This window comes from Lissotriton vulgaris, chromosome 6 (genome assembly GCF_964263255.1).
Source record: "Lissotriton vulgaris chromosome 6, aLisVul1.2, whole genome shotgun sequence".
In the NCBI taxonomy this organism is placed as follows: Eukaryota; Metazoa; Chordata; class Amphibia; order Caudata; family Salamandridae; genus Lissotriton; species Lissotriton vulgaris.
In genome coordinates, this window is record NC_141694.1 from 562,008,521 (window position 1) to 562,032,982 (window position 24,462).

Genomic DNA, 24,462 nt, shown 5'->3' on the forward strand with positions numbered 1-24,462 from the left:
AAGGCTATATGGCATAGTGATGCCCTTTCAATATCAAATTATCGAGTCAGGGAGTACATTACATCCGTTACTGCCGCAGTCTCCATCTGGAGAATGCAGGATTCAAACTTCTTTGTGTGCTAGCGTCTATCAAGGGCTATGCGCTTGAGGTATGCTTTGGCGGCACCACGGCTGGTGGATTTATTTGCCGCCCATAATATGCCCCCCCATGGAGCGTCCCCTCATTGGTCTCAAAATAGGATCGTAGTTCTTTGGACAGGTGGCACAAAAAACTTTCCTCCTATGTGGAACGAGGCATTCAGAAGCCACATAGGCCTTTTGTGCCGCACCCGTACCCCAAAGTGGAGCAGCAGTAGGAAATGATCTGAGATAGCACACCTGAGTAGATAGACGGATAAAGTGGAGGACACATCTGCGGCCGGGAGAAATATATAGTCTATGGGAGGTATAGCTTTCGAGGACCCAGAAGTGCGAGTATAAGCCCTCCTCCGTGGGTGCCACACCTGCCAAATGTCACAGAGTACCATGGAGTCCGTTCAGGATTCAAGGGTCTTGGAGAGAGCTCGGCAAATTTGTGACGGACACCAGAGACATCCATGTCAGGAATTGGGATGCCATTAAAGTCTCCTCCAAGAAGTAGCACCTCGTATGGTAACAACACTACCACCTCAGCAAGATCTTGAAGAGCTTGCCCATGTAAATTGGGAGGTATAAAGATGCTCGTAATGTACGGGTCCCCTCCAGTGTCCCGACCAGTCCCACATAATGGCCTTGGGGTCATGTATGATCTTTGTGGCCACTAATGGTAAGTTTTTGTGTAGGAGGATCGTCACCCTCCTAGAACCTTTACTGAAGCTCAATTGGTGGACAGGGTCATAACCAAACAGGCGCAGGAAGGGGCAGAGGGTTCCTAGTAGGTGTCTCTTGCAGTAGGGCAGCCCCAGGCTGATGGCATCGAAGAAACCGGAGGACCTCAAGTGCGCTCAATACTATCCAGTAGACTGTTAACATTCCAAGAGATGAGACTAAAATCCATCATGGTGACGGTGTGGGGGTAAAATTGGGACAGACAGACCCTCCACAACAGATGCAGGGGAAGCATTAGGCAGATACAGGAGCAATCCTGACAGGAAACAACAAAACATAGAAGGCATAAACCCAATCAAAACCCACCAACAATAACAGCCGCTCCACTTCTACCCATGGAGCATCTGTCGCCCAACTTCCCACAACAAGGTAAATACTATACATCTCGGTATACTTGAGGTGGACCTCCTCCTGTACAGGATCATTAGGCAATGGTCCAGATGGAACCAAATAAACAAAACAAATCAGACAGACTATACACTACAATGCAGTGCATGCCCCAGTTCCAGGGCTGGCCACAAAGAGTAGTGGAGAGTTCCTATGAGCCACTAAGGATTTACTGACAGTACCAGAAATTAAAGTTCAAAGGCACAAAAACCTCCAACGTGCTGGTGGTGCAGAGTAGTTCTTACAAGGCTCAAGTTTTGGACTAATGTAAGACCAGGACTCGGGAACAACTGAAGCTGGTAGTACCAAGCAGAACTAGAGCTGACAACACTAATGGCAGGAATGCACCACTCTGAAGGCTGCCGGAATAAAGCAGATATGGAGCAAATAATCCAACAGCAGGAACAAGCTTGAGGAGCTGAGACACTGTGGTCCACTGATTAGAAGCCCTTTATATATTGGTAGAAGAGGCACCATCTAAAAGGAAGCATCTGGTTTCGGAACAGGAAACACCTGACAGGAAACAGTTGGACCCAGAACAAAAATTATTTGAAAGAAAGGGTCTGGACTGAAATAGTGTTTGTGCTAAGCAGTAGTGACCATTTAAGAATGCAGTTTCACTAAAAGGAGGTTGAACTGAAGTTTACTGCTTAATGCCCTGCTTCTTGCTGGCCTGGATCCAAAACAGCTAGTATCATGGAACCTCCATAATAAACAGGTAAGACTGTGGACAAACTTACTGAGTCTTGCGCTCTGATTCTCTGAGGCGGCAGATTTTGCTGAACACCCAAGGAGGAGTGGGTCATATCTTCTTTTAAGGGCTTTCCATCATAACCTCCCTATCAGGCATCCCAAAAACCTGAATGATACTGGAGTCCCTATTGAGCTTTCCAGGAAATAACTGCCAACCACAGATCTACTCAACACATTCAGTTAAAGTTCAGCAGACTTAAAGTTCAACAGATTATAGCATATATAATCATAGATTCTGATTTTCACCACGTTTGGATGCCTGCATCGCTTGTGGGCCCCAGTTAAGGTGGATGTTAATTTGATGTATTTAAATGATGATCCTATACGTTCAAAAGAGCTGTCTTTTAATGTTTGCATACATATTTATTTATATTTGTGCTATATATGACTAAACACATGGTCTGCGTGCTCCTGCAGTCTAGTGTTGGGTTTGGACATTGCAACTGCTTTTTCTTCAAAGAAGTTTCAAGACACTGGTTGGCTTTTGATTCTGCCCCTGAGAATGAATGCAAAAGTGGGTGTGGAATGCATACCCTTTTAATTCTGTGCAAGGTGATTGCAAAGTACCCATAGGTGGACCAGCAAAGTGTTTCCAAGCTTTGTCACTTCAGCCTCGCCTTTCGCTACAAGAAGACCCTAAGGTACCAAAGAGAACTACATTGGGTGTACTCTAAAATTCAGCAGTAGTCTTTCTCAGAGACTTCCAACATTTTCGGCAAAGACCCTCTTGACTTCAAGGAGAAGGTATCAGGATATTCCAGAATTTACATCCCTAACCAGCACTCCGCCAGAAATGTTTGTTTCCAAGGGAGAAGACCAAGATGAGGCATCCTCAGCGTCGAAACCAGAAGTTCCCTGAACTAAGAAAAAACCAAGGGGGATGAGTATTACTTAAGTGTAGCAAAGACAGGGGATGAACCACTGTTTCTTTAAGCACCCTCACGCCAAAGCAGAGCACTGCTTTTGCAAAATTCTGGCATTGAACACTGAACAGGGCAGAAAGAAATTTCCAGTCTCTGGGCCACCACTGCATTGGGCCTCTGTTCCACCGCTGTATTGGGCCTCTGGTCCACCGCTGCATTTGGCCTCTAGTGGTCATTGAGAAAAGGCTTCGGAGGTGAGCAAGCTCCCAGAGAAGGGTGCCAAACAATGACAGTTATTGAACCTAATCTCTTCTGAAGGGTGCTGAACCTTCTCCTTAGGATCAGAAATCGACACCAAGAGTGCCTCAGAGACTGAGCGCTAAGTTGATGGTGAGGACCCCTTTAACACAAGGCTTTCATCCTGTAAAGACTATCAGAGGAACTTGAGGCCTCGCAGAAGTGTCTCTGTATTTACCCAGAAACTGGCAATATCGCTACGCTAATAGCAGGATGACTGTCAGCCTCTAATTTCTAAGATTCGGAGGCTAACCTTTGAGGAGGAGTTAGCCCTCAGTGCACCACATCATCTGGTGCCCAAGAAGTACAAGGACAAGGCTACCAGTCCTGCACCCCAGCCTCCCACACCTAGGCATTAAACTCCATCACAACCACACCTAGACTCACCTCTCTCTCTTCCACCACTTGAAGTCAGTGCACTCATACTCAGACTCAGGCAGCCTATATTGAGAGGGAGACCCTCAAAATGAGCTTCCTGGGAAAGGAGAGGGGAACGATCATAATGCCGACCCTACGGACAATACTGATCTGCAGCTATACTCAGCTAAACCTTTCTCGCAGGACGATACCACTGTGCATCATGGCGTCATGCGGAGGGCGGTCTTCCACCATAAGGTCAACATGAATGTAATGCAGGATGAGGAAAGCATTTTAGTGGAGACCCTCTCCAAGACTGAGTGTACTGTTCCGTTCCTCCCTATGCACCAAGGATATTTAGAAGTCTTCCCCGGGCAATTTAATGGACACTGTCAAGGCAAGGGTGGTCACACGACGGGTGGAGAAGATCAAGGCTCCTCCCAATAACCCACTTTACATCTGCGGACAGTCCCCCAGACTACTTGATTGTGCACACAGTGCAAAAGCAGGCCTTACCCAAGACCTGGGTGTTGCCCCTCTTCCGCCAGGACAAGGACAGTAACTGCCTCAATGCCTCTGGCTTGCGCATGCTGTTTACAGCGACCACCCAATGGCATATTGCCAATTTGGGGGGCTTGCTGTCGAGGTATGACAGGTTTCACTTGGAGGAAATGCACCTGTGAGCCCTACAGAAAGAGGAGGTATAACAGAATATGTATTTTGGGACCCAAGAAGATTAGATGATGGAATAAATAAAAGAGAACACTGAGATTGCTAGGTTCATGGGCATGTTGTAGTCTGCCACGCCCCAACCCGGGGTTCGGACCAAGACCACACACACAGCCAGGCGCAAATCTCAAGGGCAAATAAGAGGGGGGATCGGGGGCAACCCTGTCTCGTACCCCACCGGAGCTGAAAGGCTCTAGATACCGTGCCATGCACCAGCGCCATAGGTTGTTCGTACAGGAGGTGCACCCAACTGCAGATGATCGGCCCGAAGCCCAACCTCCGCAGAACCATGTAAAGGTATGGCCATTCAATACTGTCAAACGCCATTGATGCGTCCAGTGCCATCAATGACGTCTGCGTGTCCCCCACCCCTTCCGTCATGTGCAGTACGCCATACATACGTCGCAGATTATGCCTGGTACTTCTGCGCGGCATAAAACCTGACTGATCTACGTGGATCAGGTCAGGCAGGAGCGGGAGCAGCTTGTCCGCCAGGACCTTCGCTAGCATCTTCGCCTCAATATTTATGTATGAGGGAGATCAGCCGGTGGAGGAGCAGAACTCAACTGACTTGCCTTCCTTGTGTATAACCACAATTGGGGCCTCTCTCTGGTCCGGTGGTAGTACGCCTACCTGACGTGCCTCTAGATACATCCTGAGGAGAGGCCCGTGACAATACTTGATTGTTTCTTGAATATCTCAAACGGCATCCCATTAGGACCCTGCACCTTACCCGATTGCAGGGAACCGAGCGCAGCTCCCACCTCCTCCCCGAAACAGAGCCGTCTCCAGGGCATCACTCTGGGACTGCGACAGGGTGGGAAGCGCAAAATCCTGAAGGAATTCTGCACAATCATGCTCCGTCCTAGTACGCACCAGTTTATAAACCTCCTCCAGGTTCGTCGCAAACGCCTCCACGATATCAGTACTTGTGGTGGCCAGGACGCCCGACTTATCGCGCACTGCCGCTACCCAGGAGAGTTCTCTGTCCCTATGTTCCAGCCAAGCTAGGAGCTTTCGGGCTTTGTCAACGACATCATATATACGGTGCTGCGTGGCAAGGGCATAGGCCCGCGCCTCGCCTTCCGCTAGGGCCCGGAGCTCTTTCTGCTTTAGTGCCAGGGCATGGCGACCCTCCGGCGTGGAAACCCCCTCCTCCCCCTTTTCCAATTCCGTGATTTCATCCTCGAGCCTCCTAATCTGCAGGGAGTCCTCCTTCTTTTTGGCTCCACTACCAGTAATTTTTTACCTGTTGGAGATCTCTGCCACAGGGTGGACATCTCCCTATAAGAAAGTATCGGGAAATGTATTTTTTTTTTAACTATATAAAAATATTTTAATGTAGAAAATGAATGTAGAATAATGTAAAGTCTTTATTATTTACCTAGAACTGAAGTAGCCCTAGATTGTTGTGACCATGCTGCTGTACACAGCTCTTATCGATTGTGAGGAGCAGTGGAGAAGGACGTCCAAACCCGACGTGGGCTGCCCAGAGACTGAGGAGACCCGATGCGTCATCTGGGAAAGTCTGTGAGAGGTCACAGACCCTCAGCATTTGGAAACCAGAGTCCACAGAGGCACACCCTGATTCTCCCACAATTGCAGGCTGCCATCAGGTCGGGTAAGACTGTTTGAAACTGGCAGGCCTGTTAGGGACTCACACAATTTTAACGAGTCCAAGACCTGCGAGGATTGCCGTGCCATGAATCCAAAGAAGTTGAGGGAGTGGCCTCTGAAGCTCCTTGCTACTTGACGTCGGATGACCCTGTGGGGCTCACAATTTTGGTTGCGGTGAAGGTCCAAGGAGTGCTCACAGTCAGCTATGGGACAATCATCATCTCCATCAAAGTCATTGGGTAAGTCCCACAAACGGAAGAATTCTAACAAGTCAAAGTGGTCTTCGAACCGGACACTGGAGTGTTGGCACTCAAGGCCTCAGTCTACTTTGCACCTCCCAGAGTTTCCCAAGCCCGGAGAACGAGTCAAAGAGTTTTATGGGGCTAGGCTTCTCATATTTAGGAAACAAAAACAAAAAACAAAAATGCCAATACCGATACTCAATTCTCTAATTTCTAACAGCGCATATAATTGAAACAATGTCACCTTGAATCATCTGTTTCAGTATGATTTAATCAAAACATTCACATGTTTTAATCAGGTGAAAAAGATTTGATCCATTACAAATTTTTGACAAACACCAAACTACCTTGTCTAAACAAAACACAAATTACTACATATTTTTGCATACTTAAATCAAAAACGGGACGCCCCCCTCTGAAGGAAGGTTAGGTCTGCACCTCACTGTCACTTTATGGCTCACTTTGTTATGTTTCTTTTCAGAATCTGCTGCTGAAACTGCCGCCTTTTGTACTGGATAACATTTTGATACTTGTTTTTTTGTACAACAAAAAATCAAAAACAACCTCTTTCAAACTCCATCAATCATACCATATCCACCATTCATCTCACCCATCCACTAATTCCAATCCACAAACATTCCAGCAAACCCACACAACGTATGAAGACAAACAACAAGCCAAACAAGGGAAGAATTCACAAATTACAAGAATTTCCAAATTTCACATTGATTTATACACTTGATTGGCCAACAACAGGTTGACGCGTTTCAAACCCCTAGAACTATGGGGTTCTCCTCAGGACCAGAAAGCTTGTTTGATGCAGCGAGATCAGCCGATCCCTGCTTATCTTTACTCAAACAACCTACAGAACAGCATTTACTAAGGCGGCCGGTCAAGGACCGAAAGCCATAGCTTCCATGGGTATGTTATTGTAGATCTCACTCGTGAATCCTTTTATATAGTCTGCCCACAGACTCCTGGTTGCGTTTTTAATGTCAACGTCCGTCCCGTTTCGTGTTTACTTAGAGCGAGCCTTTCTTTCAGCAAGGAACCTCGTAACGGGCTGCCGGGCCTGGAGGGGGGTGCCTTTTGTCTTAATCCAACACACTGTGTGTGAATTGGATGTGTAAGTGCTACCTATAGTCTTGGAGGAGGCTCAAGCATTACTCTTGCAAGCTGTTGCTGATGGGCAAGATGCAGCAAAGTTCTCTATCAAATGTGGTTTTGACACAACCGACTTGCTGGGCAGAATGATTTCATTTCCTGTGGCACTGAGATGCCACACCTGGCTGAGAACCACTGGCTTCTCGGGAGATGTCTAATCTCATGGTCATGCTCTTTGATGGCTCTAACGTCTTTGGTGAGAAGGTGTACGCAGCGCTGATGCACTTTAAGAATAGCAGAGCCATGGCCAGGTCCTTGGGCTTATCTGTGGCCCCACGCTAACCCAGTTTACCTTTTTCCCCTATCTTGGCTACGGTAATGGCAACCAACTGAGTCCTTTCCCACCAAGGCCAGCAGGCTTCATAGCCTTTTCTTGGCTGTGGACGTGGGTTCCACCGACCGTGTGGGACTACCAGCCAGAGGTTGGGTCAGTCCACTGCCCTACTGGCAGCTGCAGACAAGTGGGTTTTGGAAAACATCCAGAGGGACTACTCCATCCCCTTTCTGCCACCCACTTATGTCTGGCAGATGAAGAATCATCTCGCCCGGCTCCATCAGGAAGTGTTGTGTCTTTTGTGAAGGGCGCATTCGATGCTGCCATCAGAAGTAGTGTTGTGGTTCCTATTCCTGCTACTTTCTGGTGCCCAAAAAGGGAGCAGGCTTTTCTCCTGTTCTAGACATGCACCATCTCAACTTCTTCCTGAAAAAGGAAACATTCAAGATGCTCACCTTTACTCAGACCGTCTGCCCTAGACTCTAGTGACTGTATGGTAACGTTGGACTCGCAATATTCATATTTCCACATCCCCGTCCTGCCTGCCCACTAGCGCTACCTGAGGTTCATGGTGGGCCATGAGCCCTTTCAGTTGGCTGCTTCCCCTTGGCCTCACCGGCACCCCTCAGGTTTTCACAAAAGTGATGGCAGAGTGGTTGCAGCACATCTGCAGAGATCAAGGGTTCCTGTTTTCCCCTACCTTGACGATTAGCCCTAGGCAGTCACCTTTCACTCTCCTACATTCGCTGTGGTTCACTATCTGCATGCCGAAGTTACACCTAACTCTCTCTCAGGCACTCCCTTTCATTGTGTACTTTCTGGAGACAGTGCAGTTCCGGGTGTATCCTCCCAAACCGTGATTCTAGGATATTTAGGCTATGAAACAGATGCTTTACCCTCAATCCTAGATTTTGTTGAGACTGACTCTGAGGTCGTTGGGCCTCATGGCCGCCTACATCCTTCGTGTCGTATGACCATTGGCACATGAGGGCTCTGCAGCGAAAGCTGAGGTTCCCGTGGCATAGCATCAAGGGAATTTCTCCATCCTGGTCCGAGTCTCGGAGGGACTGCAAGATTCCTGCAGAGGAGGCTGACTAACAGGGATTTCAGCGGTTGTATAAGCTTTTCCATTCCACAACCAGAGCTGAATGTAGTGACAGATGAGTCACTCCTAGACTGGGGTGGCCATCTGGAAGAGGTGGAAATCCAAAGACTCTAGTCTCTGGTGAAATCCAGGCTTTGCATCAATCTGCTGGAGCTCCGGGGGATCCAGTTCGCATTGAAAGCCTTGCTTCCTTCAATAAAGAGAAGACTAGTGCAGGTGTTCACAGACAACACTATCGCCATGTAGAACTATAAAACCATGTGAAATGGGGTCCTGGACCCTTTGTCAAAAGGCTCTGCGCCTTTGGATATGGCTGGAATGTCATGGCATTTCCATGTTAGTTCAACACCTGACAAGCTTTCTGAACGCCAGTGCAGACAAACTCATCTGTCGATGCCCAGTGGATCAAAAATGGCATCTCCATCCAGAGGGGGCGCAAGATCTCTTTCAAGAGTGAGGAGAGACTTGATTAGATATGTTCACCTCCGTCAAGGCTTCAAGTTGTCAGCAGTTATGCGCGCCAGAGTATTTGAGGCAGTTCTCGCTCTGACTTTCATATCAAGTGGAACTACGGCCTCCTGTATGTCTTTCTGCTGATACACCTCCTTCCCAGAGTTCTCAAAAAGATCTGAAACATCCAGGCTCCAGTTACTCTTGTGCCTCTGGATTGCACACGGAGAGTCTGGTATCCTGAGCTCCTCAGCATGACCATCGGTCCTCCTTTCAGACTGCCCCTTCATGAGCATCTTCTGTCACAGCAGCATGCCAGGGTCTTGCAACCAAACCTATGCATGCTCAACCTTCATGCTTGGAGATTGAGCAGCGACAGTTGACAGCTTTTGACTTTCCTCTGTTAGTCTGTGATGTTATTCTGGCAGCTAGGCTTCCCTCCACTAAGACTGTATACACCTGCCGTTGGGACAAGTTTGTGGCATGGTGTGCATCCAAAGATATTTAACTTTCGGTGTCCTTACACCAAGATTTATTGTTTTTTCTTTCTCTGGCCTAGCAGGGCTGTGCTCTGGGCACTGTTAAAGGTCACTTAAATGCCATTTCGGTGTTCTTGCAGTTTCCATACCAACCTACTTTCTTCAAGTCACCTTTTGTCACTAATTTTCTCAGAGGTCTCTGTGAGAAGTTGGCCTGATATATAATGTTCACTATTCTAGTGAGCACTTTGTATCAGTCCAAAAAACCCTTATTGATGATTGGTTGTAAGTCAACCTTATAGACCAGCTATCCTAGTAGCATGGATACGAGCAGTCTTCAGGCTAAACTCTAGAGGGCGTGTTAAGCCAGCTGTTATACCATACATATACCCCTTGAACACCAAGTGAAAGGACACCACACAAGTGTTATAAAAATAAACAGTGTATTTATTTAGATCACAACAGCCCTGTACTCTTTATGAGGACAGGGTACTAAGCACACAACAAAACTCTTACGAAAATACTTTAAATTGCACAATTTACACAAATGCCCGAGGGGCACGAAAAACCATATACTCTAAAAGTGGAATGCGAAATTACTAGCAGGTAAGTACTAATCTCAAAGGGTTTGGAATCGCTAGGACTGGACTACTGAACCTTCAGATTACTAGCAGGAGGCCTAGGGGACTCGGGTGCAGAGTGTGCACTCTCACGCGGGAGGCGGGACAAAGTCTATGGATGCTAGAAATTACAAAGTTAGTGATATCGGACGAATCCAACTAGGTAGAGCTGAAACGAAAAAGGATCTGGACCCTTGGATAGTGAGGCTATGCTGGGGCACCGAAATGTCGAGGTTACTTAGCCCAGGGGCTGCGGATGCATAGGTCTGGAAAGACGTCGGGAATCCTCGTTACAGTCTATGGAGCCTGAAAGAAGAAGTTGCTGGCAGGCGACCAGTGAAGAGATTCGGATGGATCCAAGCCTGGATCGGAGATGGAAGACACCTGTAAGCAGAGGGGACCAAGTTCTGAATCACTAGCCAGTGATTAGATGGGCACCAGGATGGCACCGGATGGAGTCACCTCAACCAGGTGAGTGGGCGACGCTGGGCTCTGCAGTCTCACGGACCAGGAGGCGTTGTCGGCGACCAGGATGGAGGTGCGAGCTGTCCCACGATGGTATCTGCTGTCGACGTCGCTGGACCCAGGATTGGGGCAACAAGTCTTGGCAAATGCAAGCCCACGCGGTGGACTCAAAATGGCGTCTGGAGTGGACCAGGAGGGTCCGGGGTGCTCCTCTTTTGGAGGGGAGCAAGGGCCAGTCTGGAGCAACCAGACTAGCAATGTTGATGTCGTCGTTCGTCGTCGGGAAGGCCACAAGCCAGCGGGCTAGTAGCCAGACAACGCGGTGAGCAGCAAAGAGCAGAAGGGCCCAACGCAGATCTGGTGGATGCTGGAGGGCTGAACTTCGGTGCTGGAGTTGCTCAGGGTTGGGGCTTCTCGGACCCCAAAGCACTCACTCGAGGATCCCTCGGCGGTCCTGCTGGGCAAGAGTCGTGCAGTCTTGAAGATGGCCGGCCCCTCGAGGTCTCGTCGCACCCACGGATCTCAGCTGAGCTGACGATGTGGGTAGAGGTCAGAGGTGCCAGGGAAGCCGGGTCTCGTCGTGCTGGTCAGTCGGATTCCGGAGGAAGGACGTGCAGCAAACCGCAGTGTTCTTGGATGGTGCCTGCGGGTGCAGGGTGACTACTTCTTAGTCACAAGGGAGAAATCTTGAGAAGAAGTCGAGAGTTCCTTTCGTAGAAAGTAGTTTCAGGATTCAAAGATGATCTAATTTGGAAGGGGCCCGCTCCTATCTTTATACTAGGAAAAGGGGCTGGCACGCGACTAGGTCCTGCCCATGGGTGGGACCAGGAAGGGGGGTGGTTACACCCCTCTCCCATGCCGGACTTTCCCCAGCTCAGGGGCTGGTGTGCCCCTGGAACTGGTTCTAGCCGGCAGATGCATAGTGAGCACCGGGGTGCCACTTGCAGTCACCTTCCTCTAAAGCCCTGCCTACCCAGGATACACAAAACCCTGTCTGGGATGGTGCTAGCACCGCCCCTGACAGGAAACCCTTTGTCCAAGCTCCCCTCGCTGGAAGGACTCCCAGCTGCAGGGGGTCAGACTTGTGTCTGTGTTGCAGCATCCATTTTGTGATGCTGAGGCGCGAGTTAACTTTAACCGGGGTTCACAGTTACATACATGTCGTGTCCTTCTAGAAGGGTGGAATGCTAACCCCGTCGCCAGAATTGGCGAGAGGTTAGTATTCCAATTCGTATGACACCTTACTCGACATGTTTTGATAAAGCAATACCAGAGTTAGTCAATAACCGCGAGGATTATAATGCACTTAAGAGTATATGGTATGCGTTATCATGGAACAGCTATTAGGACTTGGTTCCGCAAGCTGCAAACGGGCTCAGCTCATGCCAGAGCCCCATCTCACATGATTCCAAGCACTCTGCCTTCAGGATTGTTAAGGCCTGCCATAGGAGTGACTGATAGGAATCTATATGTCCATTTTAGGGTTAGATATAGGTATACTATATCTAAAGCAAAGGGTGATTACACCACCTTGCCCCAGCTGTCGTGCAGCCAGTTGTGTCAGATTTGGATGGCCAGCCAGGGGTGGCATAATACCTGCTGCAGCCCCTGGTAGGCCCTGGGTACACCTATGCCCTGAGTTACAGGGTCTGATAAGGTGGCCCAGTACCAATTGGTTATGTACCTAAGGTACATGGAATCCATTTTAGAGTGAGAGCAGTAGGCCTGGGGGCCTGATTGGCAGGGCCCCAGGCCAAATAAGTCGGAAAACCAGCAAAACACCAGGCAAAAAGTTGGGGGCAACCATAATCAGGTATCCACCTTCCTACACAACCCCCCCCCAAACGAAAGGAGATAAGGCTATCCTTGACCAGGTAAGCCTATATTGCCTGAGTGGCCATATGAGGTGGTACCTGCACTGGCATGGTTACCCCCTGTATCATGGTCCACTAAGTAACCCCTCACCCTAAGGGTATCTGAGGGTCTCCACCATAGGGAATCACTACCTGTGGTGTGTTTTGGCAAAGTAAAAGGCTGGTGTGGGAATGGAGTACTGAAGTGAGACTCCACTACTGTTGGGCTCAACTTCCTCCAATCACTATCCACCATATGTGCCTTTCTTCCCAGTACTGAGTTGCTATGAGCTCTCAGGGTCAACCTCTGGCTACCTAAAGCTGGAGGCTGAGTCCCTCTGTTTGGCTTACTGGAGGGACAGGTCAGGTTTGGGGTTTTTAGGCCCCATGTTTGACTGTGCCCAACAGTGTCCAGCTGTGGGAGGTCCCTAACTACTTTTAAGGGGGATCCCTCAGGAGTCTGTTTTATTTTCACTTGGCTAGGTCTACTAGCTTCAGTGAATCTAATCTGTTGATTGGGGAGTTCTTTTGGACAGGGGGGCCTTTGGGGTCCACCACTGGCCTCCCTGACCTCTACAGCCCTGGGCTGACTGAGGCAGGGTAGAGAGGTGCAGGCTACCTGCTCCAGACTGGGTCCCACCTGGGAAGGGTCCACTGCCATCAGGGGCTCTGCCAGGCTAGGCCTGACTAGCTCTGGGGCAGTTCCTTCACCAGGGGTAGAGTCAGTTCCCTGAGGAGGCTGGCTCTCACCTAGTGTCTGGGAGGGGGAAGACTTTTCTTCCTCCTCAATGCTCTCTGTTTGGGTGGAGTGATCCATTGTTTCAGGCTTCACAACCCCACTATCTGTTTGAGTAGAGGCTGAGACCATTACAGCCTTACCAACCCTTTCAGGAAGGCACTCAGTTTGTGTTTGGGTTGTGACTGTCACAGCCCTCCTATCCTGTTCTGGAAAGTCTGTCTGAGCCTGGGCAGTGGCTACCACTGCTCTTCCAACCTTTTCAGGGAGGAATGGTGCTTGGACTGGGGCTGTAGCTATTACTGCCCCACTAACCTTTCTGGGTAGGCCTATCATCCTGGAGTGGGTTTCTTGCTCCACCTCAGCCCATGCTGAGAGTTCCAGGTCATTCCCCAGTAAGCAATCTACAGGTAGGTTGTCTGTCACTGCCACTCTCATGGGCCCTGTGACATTACCCCAGCTGAGCTCGATTACTGCCATGGGATGCCTTCTTTTCCCTCCATGAATGTCTGTCACCTGATAAATGAAACCAGGGGTCAGTTGAGCAGAGGGGACCAGATGGTCAATCACCATGGTGATGCTGGCCCCTGTGTCTCTGTATGCCTCAACTTTCTGACCATTGATAAGGGGCTCTTGTCTATACTTCCCCAAAATGTGGGTACCAGTAGTGAAGTTGGCAAACCCCATGCCAGTCTCACAGACAAGAGTTGTGTCAGGGGATCTGGCTAGGCCATAATCCACCTGGTTTCCCAAAGTAATGCCCACCACATTCTTGGGGGCACTCCCACCACCTGGGGGATTACCACTAGTGGTAACAGGAAGTCTGGGAGTATTACCTGGGGGTATGTTTTCCTTATTGTTGTTGGCCTTGGCACAACTGCTGTCACTTTTATAATGGCCTACCTGTTTGCAGGTATGACAATAAGGTTTCTTTTGGGTTTTGGGAGAAGTTTGGGACCCACCCTTTTCAGAGGAATTTTGGGGCCCTGTGGTTTGATCAGAAGATTTATTCCCACCCTTCTCTTGAGGCTTGGTTGATTCCTTCTTTTGGTCACCACCCTGGTTCTTAGGCCTGACCCTGGTTCTGACCCATTTGTCTGCCCTCTTACCCAATTCTTGTGGAGAGGTCAGATCAGAGTCTACCAGGTGCTGGTGTAATAACTGGTTCTGACAATTACTTAACATTTGCTCTCTCATAATTAGATTGTACAATCCTTTGAAATCAGTAACCTTACTTCCCAGTAGCCAGCCTTCAAAAGCCTTAGTGGCACAATCAACAAAGTCAGCCCAATCCTGAGACTGAGTTTTCTGGGTGTCTCTGAACATCAACCTGTACTGTTCAGTTGTTAAGCCAAACCCATCAATCAGTGTATTCTTCAGGACTTGGTAATTGTTAGCATCCTCAGCTCTAGTAGTGAGGAGCTTATCTCTACCTTTGCCTTCAAAGGAGAGCCACAAGATAGCTGCCCACTGACTCTGGGGGACACACTGGACAGTGCAAGCCCTCTCCAAAGCAGTCATCCATTTGTGGATGTCATCCCCTTGTTTAAAGGGGGGCACTATCTTACTCAGGTGTCTAGTGTCTAAACTCCTGTCCTTTTCTCTAGGTAAAATGCTGCCACCAGTGAGGTCTACCCCACTCAATTTCTGCTCTCTAGCAAAAGCAAGCCTCTCTTTGGCCAGGGCAAGTTCTTCCCTTTCAATCCTCAGATTGGTCTCCCTCAGCTTTGCTTCATGCTCCCTTCTCTTAGGGGATGACATCCCTCTACGAGAAGAGGTCTGAGAGCCATTCGTTCGAATGGATCTGTTAGAGCCTCTGGATAGAGACCTAACTCGTCCATTCCCCATGTTAAGTCTGCCTGAGAGTGGCCCTGGGGGTCCCCCAAATCCATTCTCATGCCTACTTAAGTTGGTCCTAGTGAGTCTACTGACTTCTACCTGACCCTTGTCTGCCTCATCCTCTGATAACTCCTCTTCCTCTTCCTCCTCTGCATCATCTGCTGCTTGGAGGTTGAGGTCAGGGTCACCAGTGATTCCCTCTAAGGGAGGCATGTTCCCATCTGGATTAGAAGAATCTGGGTTAGCAGTTCTCCTGGCATCATAAGTCTCTAAGAGACCAATCAGAAAGGGAATGGTAGGGTTAGAACCCTGTTTTAGCTTCCTGAAGGTACACAATTGTCTCATCTCCTGGAAGCTAAGAGCTGCATATCTGGACATGACCTGTGGAGGGTCAACTGACACAAGGGGAGACTCAGAGTTTCCTCCTTTGTCTGACATGCTTTTCTAGTGTGGTGTAAGTGATGCACCTACCTACACTATATGTTTGCCTACTGATCCCTTGCTAAGAGTTGTAGTCAGGGAGTGCTAGGCCCTGTTGAACTACAACAGCTGGTTCAGTAGAACTAAGAGTATTCCAAGCTAAGTTATATGTACCTAAATACTTATGTGATCTTTCACAATGATATTCTTAGGATACGTGTGGTAAAACAACAGCAAGCTCAAATCCCAACCGCTGCTCACCAATGTGAGAAGTTGGCCTGATATATGATGTTCACTATTCTAGTGAGCACTTTGTATAAGTCCAAACAACCCTTATTGATGATTGGTTGTAAGTCAACCTTATAGACCAGCTATCCTAGTAGCATGGATACGAGCAGTCTTCGGGCTAAACTCTAGAGGGCGTGTTAAGCCAGCTGTTATACCATCACATATACCCCTTGAACACCAAGTGAAAGGACACCACACAAGTGTTATAAAAATAAACAGTGTATTTATTTAGATCACAACAGCCCTGTACTCTTTATGAGGACAGGGTACTAAGCACACAACAAAACTCTTACGAAAATACTTTAAGTTGCACAATTTACACAAATGCCCGAGGGGCACGAAAAACCATATACTCTAAAAGTGGAATGCGAAATTACTAGCAGGTAAGTACTAATCTCATAGGGTTTGGAATCCCTAGGACTGGACTACTGAACCTTCAGATTACTAGCAGGAGGCCTAGGGGACTCGATGCAGAGTGTGCACTCTCACGCGGGAGGCGGGACAAAGTCTATGGATGCTAGAAATTACAAAGTTAGTGATATCGGACGAATCCGACTAGGTAGAGCTGAAACGAAAAAGGATCTGGACCCTTGGATAGTGAGGCTATGCTGGGGCACCAAAATGCCGAGGTTACCTAGCCCAGGGGCTGCGGATGCATAGGTCTGGAAAGACGTCGGGAATCCTCGTTACAGTCTATGGAGCCTGAAAGAAGAAGTTGCTGGCAGGCGACCAGTGAAGAGATTCGGATGGTTCCAAGCCTGGATCGGAGATGGAAGACACCTGTAAGCAGAGGGGACCAAGTTCTGAATCACTAGCCAGTGATTAGATGGGCACCAGGATGGCACCGGATGGAGTCACCTCGACCAGGTGAGTGGGCGACGCTGGGCTCTGCAGTCTCACGGACCAGGAGGCGTTGTCGGCTACCAGGATGGAGGTGCGAGCTGTCCCACGATGGTATCTGCTGTCGACGTTGCTGGACTCAGGATTGGGGCAACAAGTCTTGGCAAATGCAAGCCCACGCGGTGGACTCAAAATGGCGTCTGGAGTGGACCAGGAGGGTCCGGGGTGCTCCTCTTTTGGAGGGGAGCAAGGGCCAGTCTGGAGCAACCAGACTAGCAGTGTTGATGTCGTCGTTCGTCGTCGGGAAGGCCACAAGCCAGCGGGATAGTAGCCAGACAACGCGGTGAGCAGCAAAGAGCAGAAGGGCCCCACGCAGATCTGGTGGATGCTGGAGGGCTGAACTTCGGTGCTGGAGCTGCTCAGGGTTGGGGCTTCTCGGACCCCAAAGCACTAACTCGAGGATCCCTCGGCGGTCGTGCTGGGCAAGAGTCGTGCAGTCTTGAAGATGGCCGGCCCCTCGAGGTTTCGTCGCACCCACGGATCTCAGCTGAGCTGACGATGTGGGTAGAGGTCAGAGGTGCCAGGGAAGCCGGGTCTCGTTGTGCTGGTCAGTTGGATTCCGGAGGAAGGACGTGCAGCAAACCGCAGTGTTCTTGGATGGTGCCTGCGGGTGCAGGGTGACTACTCCTTAGTCACAAGGGAGAAATCTTGAGAAGAAGTCGAGAGTTCCTTTTGTAGAAAGTAGTTTCAGGATTCAAAGATGATCCTGGAAATGGTTCTAGCCGGCAGATGCATAGTGAGCACCGGGGTGCCACTTGCAGCCACCTTCCTCTAAAGCCCTGCCTACCCAGGATACACAAAACCCTGTCTGGGATGGTGCTAGCACCGCCCCTGACAGGAAACCCTTTGTCCAAGCTCCCCTCGCTGGAAGGACTCCCAGCTGCAGGGGGTCAGACTTGTGTCTGTGGTGGCAGCATCCATTTTGTGACGCTGAGGCTCGAGTTAACTTTAACCGGGGTTCACAGTTACATACATGTCGTGTCCCTCTAGAAGGGTGGAATGCTAACCCCGTCGCCAGAATTGGCGAGGGGTTAGTATTCCAATTCGTATGACACCTTACTCGACATGTTTTGATAAAGCAATACCAGAGTTAGCATATAACCGCGAGGATTATAATGCACTTAAGAGTATATGGTATGCGTTATCATGGAACAGCTATTAGGACTTGGTTCCGCAAGCTGCAAACGGGCTCAGCTCATGCCAGAGCACCATCTTACATGATTCCACGCACTCTGCCTTCAGGATTGTTAAGGCCTGCCATAGGAGTGACTGATAGGAATCTATGTGTCCATTTTAGGGTTAGATATAGGTATACTATATCTAAAGCAAAGGGTAACTACACCACCTTGCCCCAGCTGTCGTGCAGCCAGTTGTATCAGATTTGGATGGCCAGCCAGGGGTGGCATAATACCTGCTGCAGGCCCTGGTAGGCCCTGGGTACACCTATGCCCTGAGTTACAGGGTCTGATAAGGTGGCCCAGTACCAATTGGTTATGTACCTAAGGTACATGGAATCCATTTTAGAGAGAGAGCAGTAGGCCTTGGGTCCTGATTGGCAGGGCCCCAGGCCAACTAAGTCAGAAAACCAGCAAAACACCAGGCAAAAAGTTGGGGGCAACCATAGTCAGGTATCCACCTTCCTACAGTCTCCAAGACATTTACTCCCAGGCCATTCATCAAGCCCCAGTGGGGTCTTAGCCTAGTTTTGACTTTCCTTATGTGCCTGCTGTTTGAGTCTCTTCACAACTGTCCACTTAACCTGCTTATCATCAAGACAGCTTTTCTAGTGGCCATAACATCGGCCACGAGGGTCAGTGAACTGCATTCACTTTCTGTGCACCCTTCATATACCACTTTTTACACAGACAAGCTGGTAATGTATTTCTCCTGAAGGTTGTGACATCTTTTCATGTAGGTCAGAACATCACCTTGCCTACCTTCTTTGCTCTGCCTCACCCTGCTACAAAAGAGGAGAAACTTCATTCTCTGGACCCAGAAAGAATATTGTTGTTCTACCTAGATTGTACAAATGTGTTCTGGGTGGGGGGTCAACTCTTTATAGGGTATGTCAGAGCTTAGAAAAGGACCATCTCATGATGTATAGTTCTCTGCATAAAGATCTGCTACGCACTGGCCAAATAGCAACCCCCTGAGTGTTGCATGCTCATTTTATCAGAGTCAAGGCTGTGACTACTACGTTACCTTGGTAGTAGTCCATGTCCTGGACATCGGTCAGACAGCAACTTGTGCGTCTTCGCTAACGATCACCAAGCATTACTGTCTGGATGTTCAGGTCCGTATTCCAAAAAATCGAAAACCAGCCAAGGGAAAAGTGTATGAAATACAATGAATCTCCACTAAGATAGTTTAGTAGGAAAAATAGGTTTTTCGTAGTGACCCCTCACCCACCAGCATTGCCCCTTAGTGGCATGCTTCATCATTGGGGTTCATCCCAATCCTCTACAGATCGAGGCGTGCTACGAACAGACGGTTATTCGGGAGCAGGATGCCAACCAAAGCAACAGGAGCTTATGACCAAGATCTACCTTTGTACCACCAAGCTCAGCCCTTCGTTAGATGTCTTGGCCTTTGAAAAGGCAGCTCTGAAAGATGTCAGTGAAATTTATTCCAAGACCATCAAGGTCTTTCACAATACCACGAAGGGAGAACAAGCTGCCATTCACAAAGTATCCCAATGACAAAAACATGGTGATCAAACCAGCAGATAAAGGGGGCACAATAGTCTTACAAACAACCAACGCATACCAAAAGTAATGTCTGAGACTACTGAATGACGAAAGGATTTACAAATGCCTGATGGAAGACCCAACTGAATGGTTACGAATACAAATAACCAGCATGTTAAAGGAAGCAGTTACACTTACTGGATCACTAAAAAAGAAGGGGAATTTCTGATAAATACCACCCCCATCGCCCCATATTTTTACACTATTCCCAAGATCCATATGTCACTGATCAACCCCCAGGACGACCTATTGATTTGGGAATCGGCTCTATTTTAGAGCCCCTTTCAAAGTTCGCAGATGCCTTCTTGAGACACCCTGATCCAGGGCACACCATATACTTTCAAGATATCAAGGCAGTCTTGTGCATCCTTTGGTATTTTCCATTCTATCCAAACATCAACATTTTGATTGGACTTAATGTCAAAAGCCTGTACACAAGTCTACTACGTCAAGAAACCCTCAATATCAACGAGGAGGTCCTTTTTTGAAGCCAACTAGACCTATCATGCGCCCAGACACCTGGGGTTGGATTTCTACAAATGGGTCTCAACTGAAAACTTCTTTAGTTTTGAAAGAATGCTGTTCCTCCAACAACATGGGACTAGCTTGGGGAGTACCTTTGCTCCGAGTGTGGCGGGGTTGTATATGCGTCACATGGAGACACACACAATTCTCAATAACACCAATCCCTTTCTCAGCCATATAAAAACATGTAAAAGATATTTCAAAGACATCTTAGTGATTTGGGAGGGCGATGAGTCCACAGCTGGTGGATTGATAACATGGCTTAACATACAAAACGCCTTCCTGACGTTCACTTTCACCATGAATAGGACGGAACTGTTTTTTTAAAATCTTAACATCATTGCCGATGAAGGAATTCTGAAAACCAATACCCACAAAAAACCAACAGCAAAAAACTGCCTACTCCTTTATGACAGTTTCCACCCCAGGCACCAAATAGAAAATCTACCCTTTGGACAATTTGTAAGACTCAGGAGAAACTGCACTGAACTTAATGATTACAGAACACAGGTAGACAAACTATCAAAGAAATTGATAGCAAGGATTTACCCAAGGCGAATAATGTCAAAAGCAAAAAACTCTCCTTAAACAACCATAGAGATAGTCTCCTTGAACCGTGTCCCACACAGGACAAGCAAGAAGAAATGAGACCTATCTGTATTATTACATGCAACATAGCTTCAAAACCATGTCTCGTAAGTCATGCAGATTCTGAATAATGGCAGTTTAAACATACCAAAACCCATGTTTTCTCACAAGAAAGGGAAAAGCCTGAAAGATATTCTAGTGCACACCCGCCGCCGACTGACGAATACAAGACCAATAAGTCTGTCTGTTTCTGAGACATCACCTGTGGGCCATTATCCTAGCAGGAATTCCAGCGTTTGCCATCTCACCAAGATCACAAAAAATGTACTATTCAACAACGGAGTGAAATGGGAACTTCCTAACCTGACAAATTGCATCATTACGGGGTAGTCTACCTGATCACTTGCCCCTGCAATTTGCATTATGTGGGAATGACCACTCACAAAATAAGTACTAGAAAATGCAAACACAGGAGTAATGTCTGATGCCAACGCATCACAACCAAGATGTTATCCTATTTACTGGAATTGAACCCCTCCCCCCCCCCCTTGATTTGAAATGGGAGATTCTAGAACATTTCAAGAACATAGACAATTGTGAACGACTTCTGGAAAAAGAACAGAGATGGGTCTTCAAACTTAAAACAGACACCAAGTGTCATAATGATAATATTCCTTGTAGTATCTTTATCTAACCTTTTCCAACCAAGCACACCGTGTTGCCCCGAGTTTATGCCATCTGGATGACTCCCTCGGCAGTGAGTAACATTGGGTCTACATCCTCCTATGTGTGGGACACTCTTGTCCATCATCTGGTTGTAGTAGTGCACCTTATGGCGAACGAAAATTACATACAAACCTTCCTTACACATAGAACTCTAAGAATCGTTATCTCGGTAATAACTGCTTGTCTATTGAAACCACTATCGTGAATCGTACTAATACGATTGACAAATGGCCCCCTGACTTGGAACATGGCAGGTGACCTTTAATAAACACTACGGAGCAGAGTAATCTTCATGGAGACTAGTCATGTGTGCAATAGAATCGCCGTATTTTTGTTTTGTTTTTTGATTTTACCTTCTCAGAAATTTGCTGCCACCTTTGGATAAAGTCCTAACTGTTTGGGGATATCACCAGGTGTCCCCATTCAATACCGTTTAGCACTTGATAACCCTCCCTTAATAAACAAACATTCCAAGATGGCCCCCATTTTTCACTGAGGATAGGCGGCATCTACGATAACCAATCGAGCGGTGTAGTCCTCCCACAGACTAGGTCACTGTGCGGAAATGACTACCCAGCTGTTTTTGATAAAAAAGAACCGGAGACACACATCGGCAAGATGCGGTCTCCAGGGAAACGAATTAGGCAAAAAGGACTAGGACGGCCCTTGATGAAGTAAGTGACTAGGGAGGTCTGACATGGCTCATTACTTGAGAGCCACGAGTGGAGGTATTCATCTGACTACTGTCATGTTTTTCTCCACTCGCTCCAGTCCCCCTGAAAAAACACTGGATATTTACCTGAGGGCGATCCAATGTCCTACCTTTTCTTCTCCTATTAGTGTTTGACTCCAGGCCTCTCCACCCTGGAAAACCATGACGTAGGTCATCAAAAATGTATGTAACTGTATGTATTGTATTGTTTGTGTGTTTTATTTCTGTCTGATTATGGCTCACCATTTGGTGGAGACTTTTTTAATAGCCACTGAATGAGAGCTACGAAGGTGGGCAACATTTTTTCACGTATGAAGTGATCACGACTGTTCAGGTTTTTTCGGGCACCTTCACCACAGGATTTGTGCACAGTGTTCTTTTGCATATTGCGTATTGGGGTTTAATAGCTATGGCTGATATGCCTGCTTGTTCTTAAAATTTTCTTCTTTTCCTTTCAGATACGGCTTGACAAATTGTTACCTTATGTATTAATTGGGTTATGCTGAGGGCATGCTATCCTTGGTGTCCTAATTAGAGGACTTCGTGGAGTGGTACCAATGGGAATATTTCCCTATAGGGCTTGAAGAACAGCCATTAGGGGAACGGCTCAAAACATGTTGACCGATTATCTCTGAAGAGAACTGACTTATTATAATCCACCCATTCAGCCACAAACCCTGATTTTAACATTACATGCTAGAGGCGGAAATAAAATGAGAATCCTACTAGTCAGGTATTTTTAACTCACCAACACTCATTATCCCACTCCCTTCACCAACATTGTCTTTATCATAGACCCTATCTATAAGTCCTACCAGCGTAACCGTCTGGTCGTATCACGCCTCAATCCATAGAGGATTGGGATGAACCCCAATGATGAAGCATCCCACCAAGGGGCAACCCTGGTAGGTGGGCGGTCTCTAGGAAAAACATATTTTTCCTACTAAACTATCTTAGTGGAGATTCATTGTATTTCATACATTTTTCCTTAGGCTGGTTTCTGATTTTTGGGAATACGTGTCTTTAAGGAGGATGAACCGAGCCTTTACCTCTCTCTCCCCCCTTTTTTAAGTCTCGCCTAGTGTTGCAGCGCGCATGCGCTGCTTGCCTAGCGAGATTTATTAGGGTAGAGGGATTTTAGGAGAAGGACTTTTGCTCCCGCCCATACTTCCTATTGGGCAACGTCAAAAATTCTGCCTTGTCATTGGTGTGCAGCGGTTTTTGTTACGGCCTCTGGCTTTTTTCAACACGCCCTTCGGTAAGCGAGTCTACGGCGTGTCATGCTCACGCTGCCTTCACGCGCCAGACGGCTCTCTGATAGGTTGGCGACAACAAATCAGCATTGTAATTGGTGGACCTTGTCAACCAATCAGAGAGCCTACTGGCGCGTGCAGGCAGCGTGAGCAAGACAGGCTGTAGACTCTCTGTCCCAAGGGCTCTTTGATTGGGCATCGATGAGGGATCACGCTGCCTTCATGCGAATGTCACTGTCCCTCCTCCCTGCTGCAGCAGCAGTGAGGCTGAGCCATGCGAGGGAGACTCCCGTGGGACACGGGCCTTGCGTGTGCGCTTGATGGTGAGTGCGGCACACGCTTCAAGGACACCGCGCTCTGTTTAATTACTATTTTTTTGCCTTTAAAAGTGAGCGCAGTGATTGCTTAACGGACACTGCCCTCTGTTGCACGTACCTGGGTTGGGGTCCGGACCTCATCCAGGCAATGGGGCCCGCTGGGCATGTCTTACCTCGGCATTGGGCTTGTCGGCTCTCGCTGTGGAAGGTGGCATTGCAGGTCCCACCTGACCTCTGGCTGCGGTGGGGGAAGGGGCAGCAAGCAGCGTCTGATACTTCTTCGTGGCTTCTCTTTCGTCTGTGAGCTTAGTCGGGGCTTGTCCGGCTCCCAGAGCCAGAGGATCTGCTGACTGGGGGAGCCAACAAATGGGTAGGGGAGCCACAAGGTCGTGTCCCTCCCCCCGCTGCTTGGTTCCCGGCGGAGCTGTTCCGTGCCCCAGTCCGCTTGTGACTAAGTATGAGCTTAAAATCCGTTCCGCTCGTGGATTTTGCGAATTTTCGGTAAATTCGCGATCCGCGAATTTACCGAGAATTCGCAAATCCGCGAGCGGCGGATCCGGGGGCAAAAGTTGAAGCCTGGCCTGTTGTAACTATTTTACGATGGCGCCGGCAAGCTGCCAGCGCCATCCTAAAATAGTTACTAAGTTAGCTTCAACAGGAAGCTCTAATAGATAAAATAAAGCAGGTGCTCGATTTTATCTATTAGAGCTTCCTGTTGAAGCTAATTTAGTAACTATTTTAGGATGGCGCTGGCAGCTTGCCGGCGCCATCGTAAAATAGTTACAACAGGCCAGGCTGGTGTGCTTTCTTTAATCTTTTCCCAAATGTACCGTGGAAAATCAGCTGTGATGCTGGATAGAGGCTTTTGCATCCTTGACTTTCACGAGCG

General features: G+C 48.2%; 1 protein-coding gene across 2 annotated transcripts in view; it reads left to right on the top strand.

Moving 5' to 3' along the window:
- The window catches only part of DOP1A (DOP1 leucine zipper like protein A), a 1,079,867-nt gene that overhangs the window by 107,776 nt on the left and 947,629 nt on the right, over positions 1 to 24,462 (top strand). The window lies entirely within an intron of this gene.